This window comes from Panthera leo, chromosome B2, assembly GCF_018350215.1.
Source record: "Panthera leo isolate Ple1 chromosome B2, P.leo_Ple1_pat1.1, whole genome shotgun sequence".
NCBI classification, from domain to species: domain Eukaryota; kingdom Metazoa; phylum Chordata; class Mammalia; order Carnivora; family Felidae; genus Panthera; species Panthera leo.
In genome coordinates, this window is record NC_056683.1 from 73,621,283 (window position 1) to 73,648,875 (window position 27,593).

The window sequence follows — 27,593 nt, forward strand, 5'->3', positions numbered from 1 at the left end:
TTTGGTAGAGTTCACCAGTGAAGTCATTAAGCCCTGGGTTTTTCTTTGTTAGGAGATTCCTGATTACCAATTTAATCTCCTTACTTGTTATTGATCTGTTCAGATTTTTTGTCTTTTCATGATTTGGTCCTGGCAGGTTGTATGTTTCTAGGAATTTAACTTTTTCTTCTAGGGTATCTAATTTGTTGTTGTGTTATTATATCTTATGGTCTTTTCTATTTCTGTAGTATTGATTTTAATGTCTCCTCTTTCATTTAGAATTTTATGTATTTGAGTCTTTTTTTTTTTTAGTCTAGCTAAAGGTCTGTCAATTTTTTAAAAATTTCTTTAATGTTTTATTTTATTTTTGAGAGAGAGACAGGAATACATAGAACCTGAAGCAGCTTCAGGCTCTGAGCTGTCAGCACAAAGCCCAGTGCGGGACTCGAACCCATGAACGGTGAGATCATCACCTGTGCTGAAGTCTGACACTTGACCGACTGAGCCACCCAGGAGCCCCAAGGTCTGTCAATTTTGTGTTTTCAAAACAACTCTTAGCTTCACTTACCTTTTTAATTGTTTTTCTGGTCTGTATTTCATTTATTTCTGCTTTGATCTTTGTTATTTTTTACTTTTGTTAACTTTAGGCTTAGTTTATTCTTTTTGTATTTCCTTGAAGTTTAAAGTTAGATTGTTCATTTGAGATCACATTTTTCTTATTGTTGGTATTTATCACTATCAATTACCCTCAGAACTGTTTTTACTGCATCCCATAAATTTTGGTGTGTTGTATTTCGGTTTTCATTTGTTTCAACATATATGTGCCTTCCCTTTTGATTTCTCCTTTGATCCATTGGTTGTTCAGAACTATGTTGTTCAATTCTACATGTTCATAATTTTTTTCAGGTTTTCTCCCATTACTGATATCAATGTCCTATCGTTGTTTGCAAAGATACTTGATATTATTTAAAATTTCTTAAATTTGTTAAGACTTGTTTTGTGACCTAAGATATATCCTGAAGAATATTCTGTGTGTACTTGAAAAGAATGTGTATTCAGGTGCTGTTGGATGGTATGTTCTGTATATGTCTGTTAGGTCCGTGCAGTCTAAAGCATAGTACAAGTCCAATATTTCTGTATTGATTTTCTATCTGGATGGTCTATGCATTACTGAAAGTGGTGTACTAGTCTTCTACCATTATTGTATTATTATCTATTTCTCCCTTCAGATGTGTTAGTATTTTGCTTAATATATTTATGTGTTCAGATGTTGGATATACATATATATTTACAATTATCATATCTTCTTGCTGAATTGACCCCTTTATTATTATATAATAACTTTCTATGTCTCTGGTTACAATTTTTTACTTAAAATCTGTTTTGTCTGGTATAAGTGTTGCTATTCCTGTTCTCTGTTGGTTTCCATATGCATGGAATACCTTTTTCCATCCCTTCACTTTCAGCCTACCTGTGTCCTTAAAGCTGAAGTCTCTTGTAGGCAGCATATAGTTGGGCCTTCTTTTTCTTTTATCCATTAAGCCACTCTATGTCTTGTAATTAGAGAATTTAATCCACTTACATTTAAAGTAATTATTTATAGGTAAAGACTAATGCCATCTTATTAATTGTTTTCCAGCTGTTTTGTAGTTCTTCCTCTCTTACTGCTTTCCTTTGTGAATTAATGATTTTTCTTAGTGGTTTACTTTGATTCCCTTCTCTTTATCCTTTGGGTGTCTACTAGTGATGTTTTCTTTGTGTTTACCATGAAATTTACATAAATTACCTTGTAGTTATGAGTCTCTTTTAAGGTGATAACAGTTTAACTTTTTGTACAAAAACTGTCCTGTTACTCCTTGCCCACATTTAATACTTTTGATATCATAATTTACATCTGTTTATACAGTGAGTCCATTAAAAATGATTGAAACTCTAGTTATTTTTAATACTTTTGTTGTTTAATCTTCATATTATTTAAGTGATTCACACAACACATTACAGTATTACAGTATTCTGAATTTGACTATATACTTACCTTTATCAGTGTGTCTTATATTTTAATATATTTTCATGTTACTATTTAGCAGCCTTTTATTTCAGCTTAAAAAACTTTTAGCATCTTCTAAGGCAGGTCTAACAGTAGTGAACTTTCTCAGCTTTTGCTTATCTGGGAAAGTCTATCTTTCCATTTATAAAGGACAGTTTTGCTGTGAGTAAAGTATTCTTGGCTGGCATTTGTTTTCTTTCAGTACTTTGAACTTATTGACCCACTCTCTGGCCTGCAGAGTTTCTGCTAATAAATCCACTCACAGCCTTATGGGGGTTCTTTTGTATGTAATATTTTTTTCTTGCTGCTTTAAAAATTCTCTTTAATTTTAGAGTTTTATTATAATATATCTGGGAGAAGATCTTTTTGGATCGAACCTGTTCAGAACTTATGCTTTTCATGAACTTGGATGTACAAATCTCTTCCCAGATTTGGGAAGTTCTCAGCCATTATGTCTTCGAATAAGGTTTTTGTCCCTTTATGCCTTTCTTCTCCTTCTGGGACTCCTGCAATGCATAAATTCCTTTGGTTTCTGTTTTGTTTTGGTTCATTTTTTTAAATGATATTCCATAATTCAGTCTATTCATTTTTTAAATTTGTTCTCCTACCAGATAACTTCAAGTGTGCTATCGTTGAGTCCATAGATATTCTTCTGTTTGATCAATTCTGCTATTAAAGCCCACCATTGCAATTTTTGTTTGTTTCATTCATTGTATTCTTCAGCTCTAGAATTCTGCTTGGGTTCTTTTTTTATGATTTCTCTCTCTCTGTTAAACCTTTCACTTTGATCATGTACTGTTTTTCTGATTCCACTGGACTGTCTTTTTGTATTTTCTTTTAGTTTGCCAAACTTCCTTAAAACAATTATTTCGAATTCTTTATTGGGTAAAATGCAGATCTTCATTTCTTTGGGTTCAGTTACTGGAAAGTTACTGTGTTCCTTTGATGGTGTAATGCTTCATTGATTTTTCATGTTCCTTGACTTCTTGAGTTGCTGCCTTCACATTTGAAGAAGTCCTGTCCTCCAGTGTTACTGACTGGCTTCAGAAGAGAAACACTTTCTGTCACTCTTTCTAGAGATTCTGAGATTTTCTTAGACATTTTCTATGATTATGTCTACTCCATAGTTTTTTTCCTTCTTAAGTTCTTAAGATTGTATGCCTTCTCTTGGTCCTGCAAAGCTAGGTTGGTTGTTGAAAAATCTCTATCTGCTTTCCTTCGGGTGGTGCCAAATTGTCAAGTTGTACTTTCTCCCAATCCTACAGTGTCAGGCTTGTTTTCTGCATGTGCTCACCTGCAAAGCTTGCCATGTGCACATCTGCAGCGGCTTGCACTTGCCCCCTTTGAAGCATGTACAGGCAGCTGGCCATAGAGTAGGATGTGTGGGGGTGAGACTTGCAGAATGTTAGGGGTAAAGTGAAGGTGTTCCTCTTACCTTCTTCAGTACATCCAAGCTTGGCTATTTTTTTTTTTTTTTTTTTTTTTTTTTTTTTTTTTTGGCTTCAACAGCATGCTAGAACTTCTCTGCTGGATTTCTGGACCTCTGCAATGGTAATCTTATCTGTGGGTGATGGTCAAAATTAGTGTTCTTGAGAGGAAGATGGAAGAAAACTCAATTGTGTCATCCTGTTTTAACTCCCCTGATGTTTTCTACTTGAATCTATTCCATTCTATCTTTTTAAAAGATACTGAGAAAAATTTCATGTCTTATGAATTGGTCACAAACTACAGTTTATAATGTATTGATTTAGAAGGTTTACACTTACACTGCATGCCTTCTTTTTTCCTAATTTAAGAGTTTCCATGTCATATAAAAAATCAGCTGTCATACTTGCATCCCTAGTTACCTTGACTATTTCAGGCAAGACTGGATTCCCATCTTCTCTTCCTTTGCCCCAAAGTAAAGGGATAAACCTTTTTGAAAGTTCCATTTAACTAGTGATTTTCATCTGTCTCACCACATCACCAGTTATTAGTCATGGCAGCTTCAACTTGCATCCCATTGGTGAAACCCTTCATCTTTTACTCTTGCTTCGTATCCTGTTTGTCTGTATATGTCCCACCTGGCACAGCACAGGGTTCATTCACTGTTGGCCTAGGATTTGATCCACAATTCCAGGGTTTGCTACCACTCCTGTTATAAATATGAATAACTTGCCAAGTGTAAGCTTGTAACTTTCTTTATTCCTGAGAATTATCTACCAAGGAGAATTACCAAATGATTTCTTTTAGGAGTTAGCTAAGAAGATAGGTCTGTTTTCCTGATATTGTTGAAAAAAAAATCAGACACCTTCACTTTACCAAGTCCCTTACATTTCATTCAGGAATCAAGATATGGAAGCTTTTTATTTTTATGAAGTGAGTTTGTAAACCAAGAATAGGAAACATAGTTTGGTTATTGGGAGCTGCATTTTGAAAGGACGAGGCACAAAATATTAATCTATTTTATGTTAACAAGAGAAATCTATCTTTATTTCTTCATCTTCCTCTTTTATCTCCTTTTATTCTTTTTAAAATTTATTTGTCACCCATTTAACACATATACATTGAGAGCTTAGCATGTATCAGGCACTGGGGTGCAAAGGCGATAGGAAAGTGTCCTAATTTATTCTTAGGGGGGCTGCAATCTGATGGTGGAAGAAAGTCTCCAGTTAATCTGAAGTGATAATGTTATCATAAAAGAGACATCTAAAGCAGAGTGGAGCAGTCAGGTAAGACTTTTCTGAGAAGGTAATATTTGAGCTAAGTCTCAAAGGGTGAATAAAAGTATCAAGAAGTGAAAGAAAGGGAAGTAGGGAATTTGTCTCAGTTTGGGTTTCACTGAAAACAGAGCCTGTGATAAGGACTCAGGTGCAGGTACTTAATTTGCAGCATGATCCGGAAGCTAGAGTGAAAGAATGTGAGGCAGAGAAAGAAGAGAAAGTCAATAAAGGTTGTTTTTGAGCTTATTACAACTGGACAGCTAGACTTTATTCCACTGAGGACCTTTGGAGAAACATGTAAAATGTGCCACAGAATTGTCTTCCAAGAACAAAGGGTAGTGTTTCCATCAACTCCTACCCTCATTGGAATATGATGCATGCACATGTGCAGTGGAAGGAGCATGTGGCATTGTCTGCCTTTTTTTCTAACGGGTGAGGACCCTCATTTTTTGCAGCCAGTAACAAATGGGGTAGAGTTGAGGCATTCTAAATATCCTGTACCATTTTCCAAATGCTCTTCATTTCATGTGAGAGTTGAGATCTGCCTGAATTTTCCTTAATCTACCTACAACATGCCTTACAATTTGGATAGATTCTTTACACAGTCTCATGTAGGTAATACAACCAATTTCAGTTTCTAGTGTTGTGGATGTTCATTTATTTTTAAGTTCTATGATGCAGTGAAAGGTTAAAATGATCTTAATGAGGACTGCTCTCTCGATGGCATTTTGAACTCTTGTGTGATATGGTATAGTAGTTTACCCTATTATATATACTTGAGTGTGAGAGGTCCTATATCATCTTCAATAGGAACATCTGTAGAAATCAGCTTTTGTTTGGTGAAAACATGTTTAGGAATTCTTCTTAGATCCTGTTATTTCTAGTTTTTATGAGTGCAAGAAAGTAATCAGAATAATTATATTAATTTATTCATGATTGGTAAGCAATAGAGACCAAACTCAGTCTCATAATTGCAATGTTAAAAAGAACACTATGTTGCTTCCATATCTTGGCTATTGTGAGTAATGCTGCAATGAATGTAGGAGTGTATGTGTCTTTTCAAATCAGTGTTTTCATTTTCTTTGCAGAAAATACCCAGAAGTGGAATTACTGGATACATGGTAGTTCCATTTTTAATTTTTGTGGAATTTCCCTCCTGTTTTCCATATTTGCTGCACCATTTTGCTTTCCCACCACCAAGTGTTCCCTTTTCTCCATATCCTTGACAACACCTGTTATTTCTTGTCTTTTTGATTATAGTCCTTCTGACAAATGTGACATGATACCTTGTGGTTTTGGTTTGCATTTCCCTGATGATTCGTGATGTTGAACATCTTTTCATATGCCTATTTGGCCACCTGTGTGTCCTCTTTGGAGGAATTTCTTTTCAGATATTCTGCTCATTTTTAAATTGGGTTGTTAGGTTTTTTGATATTGAGTTGTGTGGGTTTTTAAAAGTATATTTTGGATATTAACCCATGATTAGTTTTATCATTTGTAAAATCTCTCATTCAGTAGATTGCCTTTTCATTTTGTTAGTGGTTTCCTTCACTGCTCATAAACTTTTTGGTTTGATATAGTCCCATTTGTTTATTTTTGCTATTGTTGTCCTTGCCTGAGGAGACCTATCCAAAACATATCGCTCAGCCTGATGTCTGAGAGCTTACCGCCTATGTTTTCGACAGATGAATGGATAAAAAAGATGTGGTAAATGTATACAATGGAATATTACTCAGCTATAAAAAGAATTAAATCTTGCCATTTGTGATAACATATGCTGAGTGAAATAAGTCAGACAGAAAAAGACAAATATGGTATGACTTCACTTATATGTGGAATCTAAAACCAAAACAAAACAGAAACAGACTCATAAATACAGAGAACAATCTGGTGGTTGCCAGAGAGGATGACGGTGGGGGAGTGAGGAAAGTAGGTGAAGAGAATTAAAAGGTACAAACTTATAGTTATTAAAAAAATAAGACATGGGGATACAATGTACAGCATAGAGAAAACAGTTAGTAGTATGTAACAACTTTGTATGGTGACAGATGGTAGCTAGAGTTATCTAGGTGATCGCTTCATAATACATATAAATGCTGAATCACTAGGTTGTATACCTGAAACTAATATAATACTGTATGTCAACTATACTTCAATCAAAAAAGAACACTATGCATTAATATAAGAAAAATGTAGATAGGAAAATAATTTTATAATTCAAAAACAAAAAATAAATTTTGGAATAAAATTTACCAATAAAATATTATTTTACATAACCAGATAGAATAAAATTACAGGATCAGATGAGAATAACTTTCTTTATAATAAAGTAATTGTAATAGAACCTAGTCTCTTGAATAAGTAAAATGAATTTTAGTATAAGAAAAATAAAATCATTGCTGGAATTATTATTCAAATATTAACTTGTTCTTAATTCTTTATATTTTCCAGATTTTATTTTCAAAATGGCTAAGTTATAGTGTTTTCCCAAACATTACAATTTATCATTTTTTATTTTTTCAAAGGTGGCATACTGAGATTGCTTTTTCAGCAGACTCAACTAGTTACTGAAAATGAAAAGAGTTACAAATAGCTGCTTTAAAGTAGAGTTTTATGGGATTTAAGAGCTTTTTTTTTTACAATACTAACAAGAAAAAATATTATTTCAAATAATCATTGAATATATACAGAAATATCTCACCACTAGCATATATTTAAAAGTTTCTGTTTTTTCTTTTATGGGACATTTTGAGTAAAACCTACCACCCCCCTCTTTTTGGTGGATATCATGGTCTCAAATAATTAAAATATATTTTCAGGGGCAAACACCCATGGCTTCAGAAAAAGTTACTTAAAATTTTCACTGACCTTCTTATCAACAAAGCATCTTATAAATGTACATCATAACATTGTAAAAAATGGACATGCAAGTATTATGTCTATTTTAAAAGTGGAGCCACTGAATTAAAGATTATAGTTAGAATTAAAGACTAAATGATACTCAGGGATATTTGCAAGGTTTACTTCCTGAGATATGTGCCTACCAAATGATTATGATCATATGTTTAATATCTCTTTGAATCCAAGGATCCAATCATCTTTCATACCCAATCTTCAGGACTACTTCCTTCCAAGCTTTATAGTCAACCTACTGTTAACTGTTGATGTTTCTATGATCACTAACAGCATTTGTTCATCGTGTTACACAATGTTTTCAACATGATAGGAATATTAGAACTTTAAACTTAGAAAGGACTCCTACAATTATCTACATGTATGGAATGTTTTTCCATTTCAAAACCAGTTAGGTATCTATGATGCTGATAAATGTTAGCAATCAGCTCTCTTAGGGGGAAAAAAACCCCTCAGATGTAAAGAGTTTGACAATTTCTATGGTGTAAATACTCCCACTATGGCCAATCTCAAGCTTCCAATATGATGACCTCACTGAATGTGGTGTTCTTTATATAAAATTTTCACCACGTAGATACAGTATACCTAAATAACTTCAAGAACATAGATAATAGTAAAATACTTACAAAGCGATAAGCTTTGAATATATACTGCCTTAGTGTTTTAATATAGTGTTTTAATATAATTTACTTAGTTGTATATAGAATTTTAGTTTATATAGTTGTTTATAGAATTTAATTTTTATTATTGGCTGTGCTTAAAATCTGGCTTGAAAACTTCCTAAAAATTTAGCAAGCAGCTCTCATGAGCTGGTAAAGCCAGCTGGAGTACACCACTGAACTATGACTGCTGATTTATAGATGAGGAAACTGGGACTCAAAAGAAGGAAAGTAAATGAATATGCATTGACTACCTATTTGAGGTCATGCATGGTGTTGGTCACTTAATAAATCATAGCTCATAAACAACTCAAGGAGCCAGGATATCTTACTCCAGTTTTATGGATATAAAAACAGATTTTTCTAAATGTTGCAATGGTATGAGGTGACAAACTCAGGATTAGAGCTCAGGTTCTCTGACTCAGGAGTCTTGGTTTTATTTATACCAGTATCACTTGCTGTCTAGGTTTTCACATAAACTATGGAAGAACACCAAAGGCTATCAGATCAGACACTGAGATACAGCCATGAGCTGTGTGGCTTTTAAAATACTATTTTTTTGGCAGTGAATATGGCTATAGATTTCAAAAATAACAGTATATAAATAGTGGATAATTATGACTGCATTGATTTGATTTCAGAAATAAAGATACTTGTGGGGTGCCTGGGTAGCTCAGTGGGTTGAGTGGGCCAACTCTTGATTTCCCAAGGTTGTGGGCTCCATGGGTTGTGGGCTCCCTGTGTCAGGCTCAATGTTGAGTGTGGAGCCTGCTTAAGATTCTCTCTCTCTCTCTCTCTCTCTCTCTCTCGCCTCTCTTTCTTTGCCCCTCTCCCCTGCTTGCATTTGCTCTGTCACTCTCTCTCTAAAATAAAAAAAATAAAATAAAATAAAGACACTGGTTTTAAATTTTTAGTAACTAAAAAGCTCAGGTAAAAATAAGACTAAGGAAGGATAGAGAGAAATATATCATAGTACAGTGGTTATAATATTGAAAAGTATGATGTAATGATAAGTAAAGTGTAACATTACAGACATTATAAATAATTACTTTTTGTAAACTCAATACTGTGAGGACTGGTGGCTCAATATAGAAAGAGACAGAAGACACAGATGTTCAACAAAACAATGTCTAAGGTGAATCCTTTATTCAGGAAATCTATCTTACTAACTTTCTTTTACTGTATGTTGCTTTTAATCGAACATCAACAACAAAAAGAAATCAGCATACAACAAACTAACCTCCATCACCACTGATTGTTTGCAGTCACTTTGAAGATTAATATAATGTGATATTATCATGTAATGTTACTCAAAAAGGCTTAATGCAGTTGCTGTAAGAAAATAAAAATTAAATAACAATAAAATATTCTAATTATGATCAAGGTACCTTGTAAGTGAAAATGGGTTTAGAAGTGAAAGATCCACCTTTTATGAAGTCTCATTGTAAGCACACCATGAATTCGTTAATTTTTCTTATATATATATTTTGAAGCAATATAGGGTGAGAAATTTCTGTATAAATATTACCATATTCAAAAATAAGTGTTGTTATGTTTTTTTTTTTTTTTTTAAAGCATCAGGTACTGTGTATTTCACTTAGCATAAATAAAATCAAAAAGTCTGGAACCACTAAGCCACAAATCTCTTTGGGCAATAGGAACTATACTGCTTTCAGGAAAGAAAAGTACTTTAAATTCTGAATGTTAAAGGTCTTTTTGGTAATGTAAATTATTATGTGTCTTTTGTAATTCTTGTCTTCTAAGTTACTGAACATCCATCACAATTAATTTTCTTCTTTCAAAATTATATCACCAAAAGTGACATTTGGAACTAATACTGAATTTAAACAGATTTCCTTGTTTTCTGTCTGCGCCCTTCATGGCAGCCACAGCAAGAATCGCTTTTGGGGCGATCCACAGAGCTGTTTCTAAGCAGGAAGTTCCCTGCCTTTCCCCAGGGCATCAGCAACTCTTTGGCACATTGCCACTAGCATGAACAATTTCAGAAGGGTTTTGTAAGACAGGGCCTTACCTCTCTGCCTGCTGACTCGAGGCCTGACAAAGAGTGACAGGTGAGAGTGACAAATGGCCATTACTACCATCTGAGATATCTCCCATAAGGGCAGAGCCTGAACATGGCTCTGAATATGCCTCCGTTACACTCCCAACTTGGAGAAAACAGACCCAGTAAAATTAAAATCATTAAATTAATCACATTATTTACAAGTAAATAAATGAGGAAAAAAAGGCACTCATGCCCAGAAGAATATGAAAACATGAGAACATAGAGTTAGATTTTATCCTAATGTGTTTCTAGTATCTTTAGACATCGCATTTTTGTTTCACTAATAATTTATGCAGTCATATCTGATATGCAAACAACTTAGATTCTTTCTCACGCAGTGCTCTGATTGTACTATACTGTAGAATTCACTGTAAGGCAGACTCACTGTGTATCTTATCCGAAGACAGTTCTTATTGGAAGTACAAGAAAACCTAATTAAAACGCTTTAACATTTAGCCTTGTCCTCCACTGTAAATCTCTGGCAGTGCATGGATTACATGTATATCATAGGGTTTAAACTATTGCAGGACAGTGTTACCATTACTTCTCTTTTTGGTCCAAGATTCAGAAATCTAAGCCTGGGTAGCCAAGGTCTGAGTTTTTATATGGTGATTCAGTCAAAAAACACTAAAGAAGCTTCCTCCCACAATTCCTTGCTTTACTCCATTATCTGTCCACTGCATTATTCTTCACACTATTAAAATGTAATAGAGACCATGGGGAAATTTCTCTCTCTTTTTTAAAGCATGTCTCATATATTTGTCTGAGTGCATAGGCATTATAATGATAGGTGCTTTCAAAGAACCTAGAGATAAAAAGAAGCATCTAAATCAATGTCCAGAATACCAGAACCATTATTACTTGAGATGAGACAGAGAAGCAGGTCATACTTTTGAACATTTTTCTTAGGATTAAAAAAAATGGAAGAAAACTTTTATGTTTTAGCAAGTAAAAAGAGACAGCAGCAAATTGTTTTGGGAAGGAGACTGGTATATGAGAATGTGGCATGGGGGACAAGAACAGGTCCTTGAACCAGACTACACAGAGTCAAGCCTCCACTCCATTTCTTCTACTGTGTCTGTGTCACTGTGGGTGAGTTTCTTAGTCCTCTGTGTCTCAATTTCCTCAACTTTACAATGGGGATAATAGTATCCGATCATTGAGACTTATTAAGATTAAATAGATTTATATAAGTACTTTGTTAAGTAAGCAACTAATATTAGCTATTATTATATTATACACCACGTTTAATACCTCATTTTTGATGATGCCTGGGTTGTGATGAGCACTGGGTGTCATATGTAAGTGATGAATCATTAAATTCTATTCCTGAAGTCAATATTACACTATATGCTAACTAAATGAAATTTAAATAAAAACTTGAAACAAAAAAAGTAATAAATGAAATAAAATACCTCCTTTTTTGCCATTGTGTAGAATAAAAAAGTACACAGCTTTTCCTACCAGACCATTATGAGGATTACACAAATAATTGTTAATTTAATGAAGTGGGTACCCACTTGGATGATTGGGACATTACATAGTTGCAATTATTAATGACATATTAATCAGGTGTCACATGTAATAGTATGATAGACGTGTGGGAAGTAGGGGACTTTTATTAATTGTATTTGTAATGGGTTTCTTAGAGACGAATTTGTCAATATTTAGTTTATTCAAGCTCCGGAAAGAAACACAATTATGCATATTATGAAATATGCTTTCTTCTTGGAAAAACTCCACGTGGATATGTTTTACCTTGAATAAACTGTTTAGGACTTTTTTTCTGCTCTACTGGCCCAAAATTTGGATGTAATGCATTTAAATTTCAGCAAAGCCAAAAAAGCCACTTACCGAAACTGCTCAATAAGATCTATAATGATAATAGCATTCTTTCTAATTTTACATAAAAGAAAACTAAAATTTCACATTTTCTAGCACAGAGTAGGCACTTGATCAATTAAAACATACATATCAAAATATACACAAAGAGATATAATTTTATTCCTGACTCCAGCATTTAATATTTATGTTACTATAAGTTAGACTTTAAAATGTCAATTTTAATTTAATATACGATGTTAAAAGATGAGCATAGACAATACCGACACCTGCTAAAATAGCACTGGAGCCCTTTTTTTAAGAACCACATTCGACTTCAAGCTCCATGAAAGCAGAGACTGCTCCAAGTGCCCTGAACGGTGCCAGGCACACAATAGGTGCACAATCAGTGTATTTGTTGCCATTAAAGTTCTTGAATTAGACTAGAAGGAATAAGACCTTTGTCTTCACACCAAAAATTGAAAAAAATAAAGAACACAAATAAGGAGAGACTAATGACAGTACTACATTTGAGATACGGTTTTACTCTCTTTTCTCATCCCTTTTTGTGAGAATGTGGAATTTTGGAGGGCCCTGAATGCATTTATTTAATCTAGATAGGTTTTGGATCCCTGACATTTTTATACTTTTTGAATAATAGGGTTTTCAAACCATTTAGGCCACTCTAAGGGGTGTGTGTTAGGGGCATAACATACATAAATATATAAGGTGAATAGAAATTTGTGGTTCAGAGATATTTTTTTGAGATTTTTTTAAGACAATTTTTACTTTAGGTTCAAGATGATGCATTCATTTTTTTTTTTTTTTTTGGTTATTATTAGATTTTTATTTCTTTTTGCTCCAAGAGAAGCCAGCATAATAACAAAGCTATAACAAAGACAGTATACCTGTTGTATACTGAGTGACTGCTATGGGCCAGGTGCTGTCCTGAGCACTTGACATGTCCTCACAGGGTAGCTGTGAGAGCAATCGTGCACCTGGGCACAGAGGTTCTCTGTGAAATTCAGTGACTTGTTCAAGCTCACACACAGCCAAGTTCCAATGCCACGTTGTGAGCCCACTCAGTCTGTCTTCCACCCTCATTATCTGATGAAATCAAAGCCTTGAGATACTTTATAAATCATATCATAGGACTTACATACAAGTTATATATATGGTATAAGCTTCGTTTTCTAATTCAATTAAAGGCCACTTAAAAACAATTTTCCCTTGAGGAAGTAGAATCACAAATGATAAAGTTTCCAAGAATTCGGAAATGTTTCTTTACATCTTAGAACCTTATTTTCTAAAAATCTCTCCTATAAATGTTTCTTTCTACATATTCACTTCTTTAAAAATAAATAGAAACAAAGTCAAAAGCTTATCTTGATACAGTTTAGAGTCAGCCAAATTCAGCTTTTAATTAAAAACAATTTTTTTAAGTAGGTTTCACACTCAGCATGGAGCTTGAACTCGCAAACCTGAGATCAAGAGTTACACAACTCTACCGACTGAACCAGCCAGGAACCCCCAAATTTAGTTTTTGAAGAATTAAAGTCAACCATAAGTGCCGCACTTGGCTGCTGGAAAGCACTGGCCATCCAGTAGCATTAGATGATCTTCCCAAGCCTTTTCCCAGAGACAGAATCAGTGAAGAGAGGCTGCTGAGAGAGATGGATGAAGATTATAGGCCATCACAGTGTACAGGTCTCCTGAGTGAGGCATCTCCTTGATGGTCACTTGCCAGAGAGTAATGGCCAAGGAACAGATGTCAGCTTTGGTCATTATGGTCTCTCAGGAGCTCTGGTGCTTGTTGGTTGTGTGTGTCATCTAGGTGGTAGGGAGGAGTCTGTGGAAGCACAGGAGGTATTCTAGCTTCTAAGAGCAACCAGTCACCAATTTTATAGGCATCTTGCTTACTGATCAAAATGTTTACCAGCTTCATGGACAAGTGCACAATGCTTTATGATGAAAGAAAACCAGGCCATTCACACGGCTAGGGAATGCTTATTTCCTGAGATATGTGAAAGTGTACACTTTCCCAAATTTAATTGCTCTCTGGTGCGGGAGTGAGGGCCCCTTCCTCCTCCTCAGGGAAACTGATAGCACCATATATGACTTGGTGTAAACTGACGTTGCCACCAAACTTCATGATCATGGTGTGGGTAGACTGTTAAAGCCCACAGGCCTGTGCTGGCAGCCACAACCTGCAAAATATTGCCACATCGGAGCCTTGATATATTGAGCTCAGGCCAGAAGTTCACTGGGATGCCGGTAATACGTTTTTAAATATTTTTTGGATACGTATAGGAAGAAGAGTCCAGGAAGCAGACTGAAAAAGACTGGTGAGAAAGGTAAAAGGAGGAACAAGGGAGAATGTTATTCTAGAGCCAGGAGAAAATACTTGAAAAGGTGGGATAGACCAGGAGCATCAAATACTGCAGGGAGGCCAAGTAAGAGAACAAAACCCGAGACTTTAAGTTTAGAAACTTGGAAGCCATTGAAATGATCCTCACTAGAATAATCTCAAGGTGTGGTTGAAGTAGTAGCAAGCTGCAAAAGGTTGAGGGATGCTAAAAGGGATGTGGAGACAGAAAGTACAAACAACTTTTACAGGCAGAGTACTTGAGAAGGAAGAAGTAAGGATAGGTCAAAGGTAGGCTCTTCATTAAATGTGAGAAAGGTGAACATATTTATATGGTGCTGAGGGAGGGATCCAGTTGAGAGGAAGTTGGTGATGCAGGAAAGACATGAGATCATTGGTAGTATAAAGACCTTAAGTAACACAGAGCAAATAGGATCTAAGGAACAGAGGAACAGATGGAGGAGTGAGGCTTAGGGAGAAGTTTTCTTCCTTTAGGACATGAGAAAAAGATGGCACAGTTATGGCTAAGCATATTTCTATGGAGAAAGGAGGGTGAGAAAGATCTTTCCTGATCGACACATTTTTTTTTCTTTTTTTCCCCCTGTAAACTGTGAAGAATTACCTGCTGAATGAGAAGGGGTTGGGGATGGGATATGCTGCCTGGAGAGAGTGATGGACATTAGGGACAGCCACTGAAGGGAATAGGAAAGAGGGCTAACCAAAGCATGACTCAGTGGCCTGGGGAGGTCAGCTGAGGTGACAGGCAGCATGATATTCTTTGTGTCTCCAGGAGTCTGGGCACAGGAGCAGAGAGCAAGTGATAGGTCTGAGAAGGGTCTTCAATTAGCAGAGCTGGCACAGAGGGAAGTAATTCTGATGAGAAAGTTTTTGAAACACTGTGCCATGAAGTCTAGGCTGGATCAGAAGGAATTCAGACAGGGAGGTGTCGAACTGGGGTGGGGGAGTAGATGATGGCCTGTGAGAAAGTAGAGGTGGCCAGAGCATCAGAAACTTCAGTGAGCTTAAAGATCACATGTATCAGAAGCAATGGAGTGAGATTTCTGGAATGAGGAGGGCTGTTATCAGCGGGATATTTCAGTTGTTTCAGGTGATGGTTGTTCAGGATGTGACCCTGGGAACAGGGTGACTGAAGAGGATCAAAGGTACAGGCTGCTAGAAATACGAAGCTTGGAGTTGGGCTGTAACTTAGAAACTAAAATTACATTTTAAATGAATTTTTCATTTATCCAGAACCATGAGGATTTGTTCCCACAACTCAGCTAAAGTGATGGTGGGATTACTTTGGTGAATATCTTTTGGTAGTTAACTTTGACTTGTGAGGTGTTTTCACTCAGTGATGTTGCTATGCAAAAATGTTCATGGTTGTTCTCAGGAGGGCAGACCAACTGGTGAGATAAATAAATCTAAAAATGCCACTTGATCATGGTGTATGCTTCTTTTAATGCATTGTCGAATGTGGTTTGCTAGTATTTTGTTGAGGTTTTTTGCATCTATGTTCATCAAGGATATTGGCCTTTCTCTACTCTCTCTTTTCTTCCCTTCTTTCTTTTCCTTCCTGCTTCCCTCTCTCCCTCTTCCTTCCTCCCTCCTTTTTTCTTTTCTTTTCCTTTCTTTTATTTTTTCTTTTCTTTTCTTTTTTCTCTTCCTTTTCTTCCCTCTTTCCTATCTCTTTCTCTTTCTTGCTTTCTTTCTTTCTTCTTTTTCTCTTTCTCTCTTACGCTCATCCTTTCTTCCTTCCATCTTTCCTTCCTTCCTTCATTCTCTTCTTTCCTTTGTTTCCCTTCCTTCTCTTTCTTCCCTTCCTTAGTTTTTTTTCCTACCTTTAAGAAACAGGACGGAATTAAATAAAATATGGATAAATTATACTTGGTTTCTTTCTCTTTGCTTTTTCTTTTCTTTTTTTTTTAATTTCAGTTTCTGGAAAGATATCTCCAAAACATGTTAATACGTAGAAATCCATGTGATATCACTCGGTAGTGTGCTAAAACACACGTCAAAGGCAGAGATAAGGGAATTAGGTTATCTAACAGAACAGACAGGCCTACTGAGAGAAAAGAGGATATTTACTAACTGAAACAGGAGTGGCTGCTGGCTGGCCTCAGGATCAACACCACCAAAGTAGAACACAGTCTTCTTCTCAAAACAAGTTCTTCCTCCTTCTGACTGATTTCTGTTAATGGACCCTTGAATCCTCTAATCTGCTGGATTTAAACACTGATGTAATTTCCTCTGATGCCTCTCACACCCTTATAAGTTATCAAGCCTCTTAAATAATCCTTTATCACATCTCCAACAGCCTGAAGAATGACCTGTCAGGCTCATGACACTCTGTGGCTGGCAGTTACAATGGACAGAGGGAGCAGGTCCATTCTGCCTTAGCAGTCCTACCTAAAAGGTGACCACATGTGTTTCTCTGCAGATTGTTGGCATTGTCCTAGGGCTGCATCTGCGTACTGGGTTATGAACTTTACTCTCACAAGGATCTGTTCCCTTCCAACCCTGGGAGGAGATTCTGTTAATGGAATGTGACCAAATGCCATTTGAAAAAGCAAAATATTGATACAGAGATTTGTTTTATAGATTAAAAGCTTGAAGGAACTGTAAGAGTTCTATCTCCTCAAATGTAGTTGATATACACACACAAACATGCACACTCACATACACAAACTCCTTTTGAAAATTACCATTTAAAAATGAAATCTTGCCATTTGCAACAACATGGATGGTGAACTGGAGGTTATTATGCTAAGCAAAAAAGTCTGGCAGAGAAAGACATATATGATATCACTATATTTGGAATTTAAGAAACTAAACATATGAACACAGGGGAAGGGAAGGAAAAATAAGATAAAAACAGAGAGGGAGGCAAACCATAAGAGACTCTTAAATACAGAGAGCAAACTGAGGGTTGCTGGAGGGAAGGTGGGAGGGATGGGCTAAAGTGGTGATGGGCATTGAGAGCACCTGTTGGGATGATCACTGGGTGTTATGTGTAAGTGGTGAATTATAAATTCTACTCCTGAAATCAATACTACACTGTATGTTAACGAACTTGAATTTGAATTAATATAATTAAAAAAAAAAAAGAAAAAAAATGAATGTCTTTAATTCTGCTATCTAGTCAAACCACAACACTAAAGAGGTTCTCCTTAATTAGCAATTACAAAGATGTTCATGGCTGTACTTGTTAGAGTAGGCTAACTGGTGAACCATATAAACCCCAAACTGTATGATGGGACAAGCAAGAAAAAAGTTCTTGTTCTTGTAAAGTCCTAAAGGGGTTTTCCTTGTTGGTAGCTGGCTCTCTTTCAGGCGATGATTCAGGAACCCAGGTTCTTTTTTTCTGTAGCTCTACCATCTTCAACATGTGGCTTCAAAGGTCTGCTTCAAGCCAGTGGGGGGAAAATGAGTGTGAAGAATTGAATACACATGCAAGACTTTTCCAGGCCTGGAAATGGCACATAGGACTTTCACTCACATTCTAATGGCCAGAACTCAGTCATATGGGAAAGGGACTCTATGTTTCCAGGAACATGACATGAGGTCGACAAACAATTAGTAGTGTTTTCCACAATGGGATAGCAACTGGATCAATATGGGGAATTTACAGGAAGAACACCTGCTTTCCTGTACCAAGCATGGTGATATAGGCACACAAGAGACTATTGGCAGAGGAATATATCAGACCTTTAAGTGAACAAGGAAGCAGTGGTTACATTTAAGGAGAAATATATCTACTACATATTCTAATAAAGTCTCCTCATTGTCTAAAATACACCAAAGGAAGTTTTCTTAAATGAACACAATTCAGTTAAACAAAGTTGGCAGATTGACAGATTGAGACGTGGGCAGTAGTGAGTTGAGGGAACTAGGCAAGAAGCCCAGACCAAAGAAGCAAAGTCCAGGCAAAATCCAAGAGTGCCAGGGCACTGCCGGCATGAGAAATCAAATAAGTGAATAGAAATCAAGAAGCCATAGAAAACTTGAACCAAAGTAAAATTGGAGTCACAAAACCTGGACATGAACACTGGCCTTACAACTTACTAGCTGACATGGGAGAAGACACTCAATGCTTCTGAGTTTGTTTTTTCATTTGTAAACTTGGGGTAATAATATTTATTTCACAAAAATTAACTGGAGAGTCAAATGAGATGCTGTGTGCTAAAGCTCATATGGCCTGGCAAAAGGACAAGAGAGCTAATTTTAAACCTATTTCTGTTTCCGTAAGCTTAGGGTTTTGAGATTTGGAACCTGTTGTATGCATAAGTTAAGTCTCTAGTCATGAATCAAAAGAAGGTGAAGAACTACCTAGTGTAAAGGACTATCTTTTGGACTGGGGAAACGGTGCAGATTCAGGTTCCTTTATAAAAGTCCTTCCTTCTGGGGCTCCTGGGTGGCTCATTCAGTTAAGTGTCCATCTCTTGCTTTTTGGGTCAGTTCATGATCTCATGGTTTGGTTCATGAGTTCAAGCCCTGCATTGGGCTCTGGGCTATGACTGTGCAGAGCCTGCTTGGAATTCTCCCTCTCTCTCTCTCTCTCTCTCTCTCTCTCTCTCTCCTACCCCCTTTGTGCTCTCTCTCAAAATAAATAAACTTAAAAAATAAAGATAAGTGTTGCCTTGCCTTCCTGCATGCCTTTCCCCTTCATTCACTTTCAGCCTGCTTTTTTTTCCCCCCTTTTTTTTTCTTTTCTTTCCTTCCTTCCTTCTTTCCCTTTTTTCCTTTTTTTTTTAAAAAAGTTTTTTTAATGTTTATTCATTCTTTTTTAAATTTTTAAAAATGTTTTATTTATTTTTGAGACAGAGAGAGACAGAGCATGAGCAGGGGAGAGGCAGAGAGTGAGCGAGACACAGAATCCAAAGCAGGCTCCAGACTCTGAGCTGTCAGCACAGAGCCTGAGGTGGGGCTCGAACCCATGGACCATGAGATCATGACCCGAGCTGAAGTCAGATGCTTAACCGACTGAGCCACCTGGGTGCCCCTCTTTTTTTTTCTTCCCGCTCCACCTACTTTAAGTGGTGAAAAATTTGAAACAGGCTAATTGCTCGACATTAGACAAATGATAAATAACTATATTATATTCACAAAGTAAAGCATGTAACTGTTAAAAATTGTGTTTATAAACAATTGTGTTTATAATTGTGTTATAACAATTGTGTTTATAATTGTGTTTCAGTAATGTGGAATATCACGATAATAGGAAATGAAATAAATAGACTACTAAGTGATCACAACAGAGCCAAAATTACAGGCAGGAAAAGCTTACAAGGAAATATATCACAACGGCAATGGTTGTTGGCATGGTGAAAACAAATACTTCCTGCCCCTCCTCCCCCACACTTCTTTCTACTTTTCTGCAGTCTATAATTTATAATACATCTGTACTATTTTTACATAAGAAAATATAAGTCACTTTTCCTTTTTAAAGAAGTGTTGATACTAACTTGCTTCATTTAGCCTAGTGCTACTGAACAAAAAGCTGGTGTAATTAACAGCAAAACAAGTTCACTTCATGCATCATGATGTGAATAATGCTGTTCAAAAGTAACTAGAAATACCTAAATAGATATACAGGTACCCCATGTGAATATATAATATAGGTATTAACATTATTCATTTCCTCTCTTCATAAGTCATGGTTTTGCTTTACAGGATTTACTTGGTAAGAATAAAATGTAAATTTTGGGTGCAAAATTTTTACTCTTTGTCATATGACAGCACAGATTCCATGATCTGACTTATTGCATTTGCATGAATCATAAAGACTGTTGGAGTCAGTTAGAGTGAGAGTAAACTTTGATAGGATTTGGTGAATCTTCTTAATTCTAGCCACTGCTATCCATGGAAGTTGTACCTCCTTTGTAGAGAATGGTAATGGGGACTACAAGCAATGAAAATATTTGGATAATCACCTGTAGACATTGACAAACATTATCAAACATCATCATACCTCAGATGTTCTGGGGAGTGGCTGGACCTATTGCAACCCACATGAGAGATGAAAGAAATTTAATGTAGCCTTGTTCAAATGCCTATTTCCTTAGAAAATATTGATTCAAAGTGATGCTCTCCCAAGCTCTAGATTTAAATGCATTTGAGTAGTCACTGCTAGCCGAGAAGAGATGAATAGACTATCGGGCAAGCAGGCCATCAGAAGCTGGCCCAGAAAGTCAAAAGAATCATATAGTATTATAAGATATTACTAAAGGGATAGGGAAAGATGACCAAAGAAAAGCAAAATATTATTTTCTTTTTCAACCCAAAATAAGATTTTGTAAACCATAAAGAGTGGATGTGGAGGGTTCCTATCTTAATATTTATAGCTTTATTTGGATTCACTGAAAGGTATGCCACCTCCTACAACTTGGTAAGATTGCATTCAATATTAAAATTACAGTACAGTAAACCATAAAGTTTACACCTGAGACAGAAAATGACAGATTTAGAATGGGTAAGGAAAATAAACCACAGCTGACAGGGGAAAAACATGACCTGAATCTGAATTTCCTGCCTATGCAAATGAAGTGTACTCCGAGACCAGGGAGCATCATGGTCTGTTTATGATAATAGGAATTTGCAGGTGCCTGGCTTCAGGTGAACCTCTCTGATATTTGGCATCAATATTAGTACAGGCACAAAGCTGTATTTTACTTCCTTGCGGAGCTTTCGTGATGAAATTGAAGATATTGATTTGTGATCACCACACTATAGATCAATCTAAACACATGGATTTTGTGCTTTGTTTTATTTAAAGGACCTGGATCAGAGATTTCTATTTCACTTTATGTTCAAAACCTCAAGTCGGTGTTTCTCAAACTCTGAGGTACATAAGAATCCCTTGGGGTTCTTATTAAAATGCAGATTCAGGAATAAGCAAAAGGAATCTTTTATGAAGGAAGTCAGAATAGTGGTAGTGGTTATCTTTGCAGAGGTAATGACTAGGAGGGGCATGAGGGAAATTTCTAGGATATTGAAATGCAGTACATGTGTAAAGTGTACTGAACACTGCACTTAGGAATTGTATGCCTTCATAAATTTGTGTTATTCTGCAGTTATTATTTTTATAAAACAAAAATAATAAAACTTAAAAATGAAGATTCTGGGTTATGCTGCAGGAAAAAAAGTACCTTAAGGATAGACCCATTGTAATAAGGCTGGGCCCATTGTTGGTTAGAGTCAACTTGTTAACCAAACATCAGACATGAGTAACAGAAAATGCAGACACATTTTAACTGAGAGAACACCACTGGGAGCAACCCTACCTCACACCAGTTTTTTAGCAAGCAAAATTTCAGCTGCTGCTTTCTATAGTAACTCAGAAACCATAATTTCCTACAGGCATCCAAATTAGTCGAATCTTGAAGGTTTTGTCTTTGTATAGCAAGGGGAATGATAATTGAGTCATAATTCTTAGAACTGCATAATTACTGTGCTTGGGAACTGGCTTTTTACGATTACTTTTAACTCTCTTGTCCCTTACCTTTTTAAGGCCTGCAGCAAAACAGAACCAGCTTTTATTCACATGCAGACTGAAAGGATCTATCAGGTCAGACTTAATCTCAGCAGAATGGAAGTATTTTCCCACCAACTGTCACTTTCCCCCATCTTCTCGCGTGGTTTATGGGACTCTTAGTGGGCCAGTCACTCCAGAATTCTATTCCTTGCAGACATGAGCTTATGGTCAGTCCCCAGAGGATATAGTTTGGGTAATTCTTGCTGGCAGCATTCTCTTCAAGTCTGTCACACGTCTTATTGCCCATCTGCAGAATAAACTTCTGGAGGAAGCCCATGAAAATACTGCAAATGACAAATGGAACATTCTCCAAAGCTAAATGAAAAACTCGTGAATCATACTCCCATGGTGCTGAGTTATACATGGTGGAGATCATGTAATGTATCAGATCTACCTTGATAAATTCCTCTTGTTAACTAACCATGACACCTCTAGCAATGAACAGGGAAGGTAAAGGAGAAAGAGCGACCCCAGGACTAATTGTTTCATTTCCCCCAAATAGAAACTCTTTTGTCTTCAGATGTTAAACAGTTGCTAATTTCTTCCAGTCTTTAACATGGTTTGGTTTCTAGTCATTAAACAAAAAGAGAAGATGCCAGTTGATATAAAAATCCCTCTGCACACAATGAGTACACACATTTCTGAGCAAACTACAACCAGATTTCAGATGCCTGAGAAATAGCGTGGGCTGAATTGAGTCTCGGAGAACTAATCAGTTTTCAGTTGTCCAGCCAAGCTCATGTTTGTCTATTTGTTTGCATATTCCTTGCCCAAACAGCAACATCAAAGTAACAAGGAGATGCCAGAAACTAGCACTACTTTAAAAGAAGACACTGTCTTTAATTTGCTCATTTATTCAACAAATATTATGGGATACCTATCATTTGTCAGATATTGTTCTAGGCACTGGGGATACAACAATGAGCAAGAGACCTTTCTCCACAAAGGGAATTGTCCTCTCATATCACATGAAATGTCTTATGATTCAAAATGAGAAAATTATAGTAATGATGAAATGGGTGAAATAATACATAGTAAAATAAATATGTTTTAATGGGAGAGGGAATATGGCCAGAAACATATTTTCCTCAACCTCTAAAATAATTCTTTCTCCCAAACAAATAAAATTAAAGAAATCTTAGGTATGTCAACCTTTGTTTTAATTTTTATTGTGAAGATTGTACTCAGAATAAAATGGAAATGACTTCTAAACACATGAGAATAGATAAATATGGGTGTAGATATATGGTATATAACTCCCTATAGGTTTCTCCAGTCCTTCACAAAGAATACTTGTTGAATTTTCTCAAATCCATTAGGTAAACCAACAAAAAATGAAAAACTAGAGGCTCTTTCCTTCCTGCCACCTACAAAATCAGCTCAGAGTCCCTTAGATGAGGCAGAATTCTTTTTTTTTTTTTTAACTTATTTTCCCATTAGTAAGTCTAAATCCCTCTCCTTTGGGACCAAATATATTTTTATAACATTTATTGTGTAAGCATGAATGTAACCAGTGACTTTTTGGGGCTTTTAAATTAATTAAACTGAAATAAATTTTAAAATTCAATTTCTCAATTATCTATCTACATTTCAAATGCTCAATATCCACATATGGCAAGTGGCTACCATAGATATAGAACATTTCCACCATCACAGAAAGTTCTATTCTAGTGCTATTCTAGGGAGTTAGATCTCCCTCTACTTTGCCTGTTTAGAGAGAGAAATTGGAATTAGCTACTTAAATCTCATTCATTAACATCAGTTTGATGGTTAATATCAGGACACATGTGGGGTAGTCTTTGGGGGATTTTCAGTGCTAGTGGAAGGAAGGCATTGAGTGAATCCTAACGAGTTATTAGTTCATGATATGTTGCTACCAATGTTACCTCTCAAATGTAATACCTCAGGGGTGGGCACCATAGAAGATCATCTGACTGAGTCCACCTGGAACTATTCTCTTGTTCCTAAGTGGCTTAGACAAAGAGATATATACATAGGGCCACAGAAGTGTGGTAGCAACAAAAGTCATCACTTCCCTAAATTCAAGAAGCATGGGCCATTACCCAAAACCTGAGTCACCCCATGCCACATGCATCTCAACATCTGCTGTGGGAAGATTTATAAGGAAGCTTGGTAAGTCTCTTGAACACAAACACCGCTGAATCAGAGAATAAAGTCATTTGAAGCTTAATTAAGCCAAGGGAGTATTTAAATGTACTAATAAAGAAGCTAATGAAGGATGCCTTTGGATCCTAACCAAACTACAACAGAACATTCAAAACAGCACCATATTTACCTTGAAACTAAATGGTTGATATGAAATTTATTGCCAAATTTGTTTCCATACAACACCCAGTGCTCATCCCAACAGGTGCCCTCCTCAATGCCCACCACCCACTTTCCCCTCCCTTCCACCCCCCATCAACCCTCAGTTTATTCTCAGTTTTTAAGAGTCTCTTATGGTTTGGCTCTCTCCCTGTCTAACTTTTTTTCCTTTCCCTCCGCATTTAAAATAAATAAATAAATAAATAAATAAATAAATAAATAAATAAATAAATAAAATAAATGATTGAGCATAATCAATATTGTTAAGCTGAATTAAATTTGCAACATCTTAATCTACGATTCTAAAATACAAAGAAGGCATCTTTGTGAAATGCTTAGTTTCTAAGAAGCATGCAATGCCAATAATAATGATTCAATGACTTGTTCTATCTTCTTTGCCTTAAATCCTATATCACAATTGCTTGCTCCCCTAAGAAGAAGCAATAGTTTTGCTCTTAAAGTCATTTTCCCAGTTACCTTTCTGGTTAATCTAGTGTTTCTTCACACATAAATATTCATGATAACTCCTTAGTAACTATTTTTTTATTTGATATTACTAAAATACACCCAATAGTCTTGCAAGTCATGGATATTAAGGACCTAATCATACCCTATAGAATGCCACAGTTGGAAGGGACACTGGGAAAGATCTGGTATTTCTGATCACTAGTCCATTAGTTTTTCAATCATGTCATGTTACAGAAAGTTTATAACACCAATAACTATCATTTATTGAACGTTTACTATGTTTCATGCACTTTACCAAGGACTTTATTTGAATTACCTTTTAAATCTTTTCCACAACTCAGGGCATGTGTATGGCTCAGTCAGTTGAGCTTTTGACTTCAGCTCAGGTAAGATCTCACGGTTTATGAGTTTGAGCCCTGTGTCCATCTTGCTGCTGTCATTGCAGAGCCTGCTCTGATCCTCTGCCTCTCCCCTGCTTACACTTTCTCCCTATCTACCTCTTTCTCCCTCTCTCTCTCAAAAATGGATAAACATTTAAAAAATGAAATTATTTTGGGGAGCTTGGGTGGCTCAGTCGGTTAAACATCCAACTTCAACTCAGGTCATGATCTTGAGGTTGGTGAGTTTGAGCCCCTTGTAGGGCTCTGTGCTGACAATATGGAGCCTAGAACCTGCTTTGGATTCTGTGTCTCCCTCTCTCTGCCCCTTCCTGGCTCATTCATTCTCTCTCTCTCTCTCTCTCTCTCTCAAAAATAAATAAACATTAAAAAAATCTTTTCAGAGTGCATGGGTGGCTCAGTCGATTAAGAGTCCAACTTCAGCTCAGGTCATGATCTCACAGTTCATGGGTTCAAACCCTGCATTGGGCTCTGTGCTGACAGCTCAGAGCCTGGAGCCTCCTTCAGATTCTGTGTCTCCCTCTGTCTCTGCCCCTCCCCTGTTTGCAGTGTGCCTCTCTCTCTCTCTCAAAAATAAACATTAAAAAAAAATAAGAAGAAAAAATCTTTTCCACAACTCTTCAGTTAATGCTTTAATTAACCTCATTTTGAAGGGAGGAAACAAACTTAGAGAAGTAACTTGTCCGAAGCCACACACCTGGTAAGTATCCAAGCCACAATTCAAACCCAAGTTAGGTCCCAGAGCACTCAGCCACCAAACTGCATCATATCTGAGCATCCAGCTCCCAGCTCTAGCAAGATGGAGAGAAATGTACACATGTCTAGTAAGAGCAAAATACCATTTTAATCATTAATGAAAATACTCTTCAAGGAAAGAACAGAACCAACAGGCAGAGGCTGGTTGCCACAGGCATTCTTTATATTTCAAAGGTAAGGTGAATGATGTTAGTAGAACAAATACAGATGGCAATGATAGGAATTTTAATTCATATCAAATAATGGTTGTGTACTTTATTCTATTTTCATCAAAACCAGAATGCAATGTTGACCTCAAAGGTAGGTAATAGGAATACATCTGTGACTTGTTTTCCTATCTAGGAAAATTATTCTGTGGTTTGTTTGTTTGTATATTTATTTATTTGTTTATTTATATATTTATTTAACAAAAAGCAGTCTGAGGGGAAAATGTCACAAAAAAAAAATGCCAACAAATCTCAGAAAATTGACACGAAGTAAATGGGGCAAAGGATTTTCCATGTTTTTGAGATTTATTCCTTAAAATATCCACTTACGTAATTTTCAGTTTGAACAAGTTCACTGAATGACCAGTCTGGTGAATAGTCCTCAACAAATTCTCATACAATTAAGTATATTTTGTTTTTAATTATGTGCTATATATAACTATGTAACACATAATTCCTACTGATCAATATCTGAGTGAGAAAGTACACAGAAGAGATACATGAAACCGCAAGAATGGAATGGTGAGCAAGGAACTGAAATTGTTTACTGAATATGTGTACTTGTCATTGATCCTTACTCTGAGTGTTATGACCAGGGACATCTAATAAATTTAAACAGAGACCTATGCTGACTTCTTAACAGAGGATTTGACATATAATATTTTTTCTTTGATAAACTTTTCAATTTGTGTTAATAACATACACATAGCTAAAAATTCAAATAGCCTCAATATCCTTGTAATAACAAAATAATAATCTTAGGTCCCATGTCTTCCTTACTTCCCATCTCAGCTTCCCAGAGGCAACTATTGTTACTCTTTTATTAGCTTCTCCTGGTAGTTTTTCCCAGACCTCCAGTTAATATGCTCTCAGGCTGCTCCTTGATCTATCCATTCTAGACATCATGTACTAACTTCTTTATTGTGTCAGATGAGGGTATGGTTCCTACACACAGATGCCTCTCTTACTACTATCCTCACAAAACAATCATATCATGGTTTTTAAATTAAGTTGATAATATATACATTATTTACTGGAAGGCTAAGAAGTATACACCAATTACATTTACTTTCTTTTACAACTTTTTTTTCCTTGGGTCTCTGTTGTTTTCCTCTCCTGCATATTTTTCCATTTTCATGTGTTCAGATTTCAAGTGAGACATTATAACAGATTGTCTTGAGTCCCTACTTTTTGTTGCCAGAGCTTCCTTTCCTTCTGCTCTAAGTTGGACTGGATATGCTGTTGGCCTGATACACAGTTGTGTTCTTGGGACTTCATATTTTGGATTTGCTTTTTCCTCTATTCTGGCTTTTTCTTTTTCTAAGTTTATGTCCTTGTTTAGTTGGACACATCTT

The 27,593-nt window shown here is 36.1% G+C and overlaps 1 pseudogene; it reads right to left on the reverse strand.

Annotated features, from left to right (window-relative positions):
* The window catches only part of LOC122220713, a 54,894-nt pseudogene extending 32,445 nt beyond the window's left edge, over positions 1-22,449 (reverse strand).
* Positions 22,450-27,593: the final 5,144 nt, after the last annotated feature.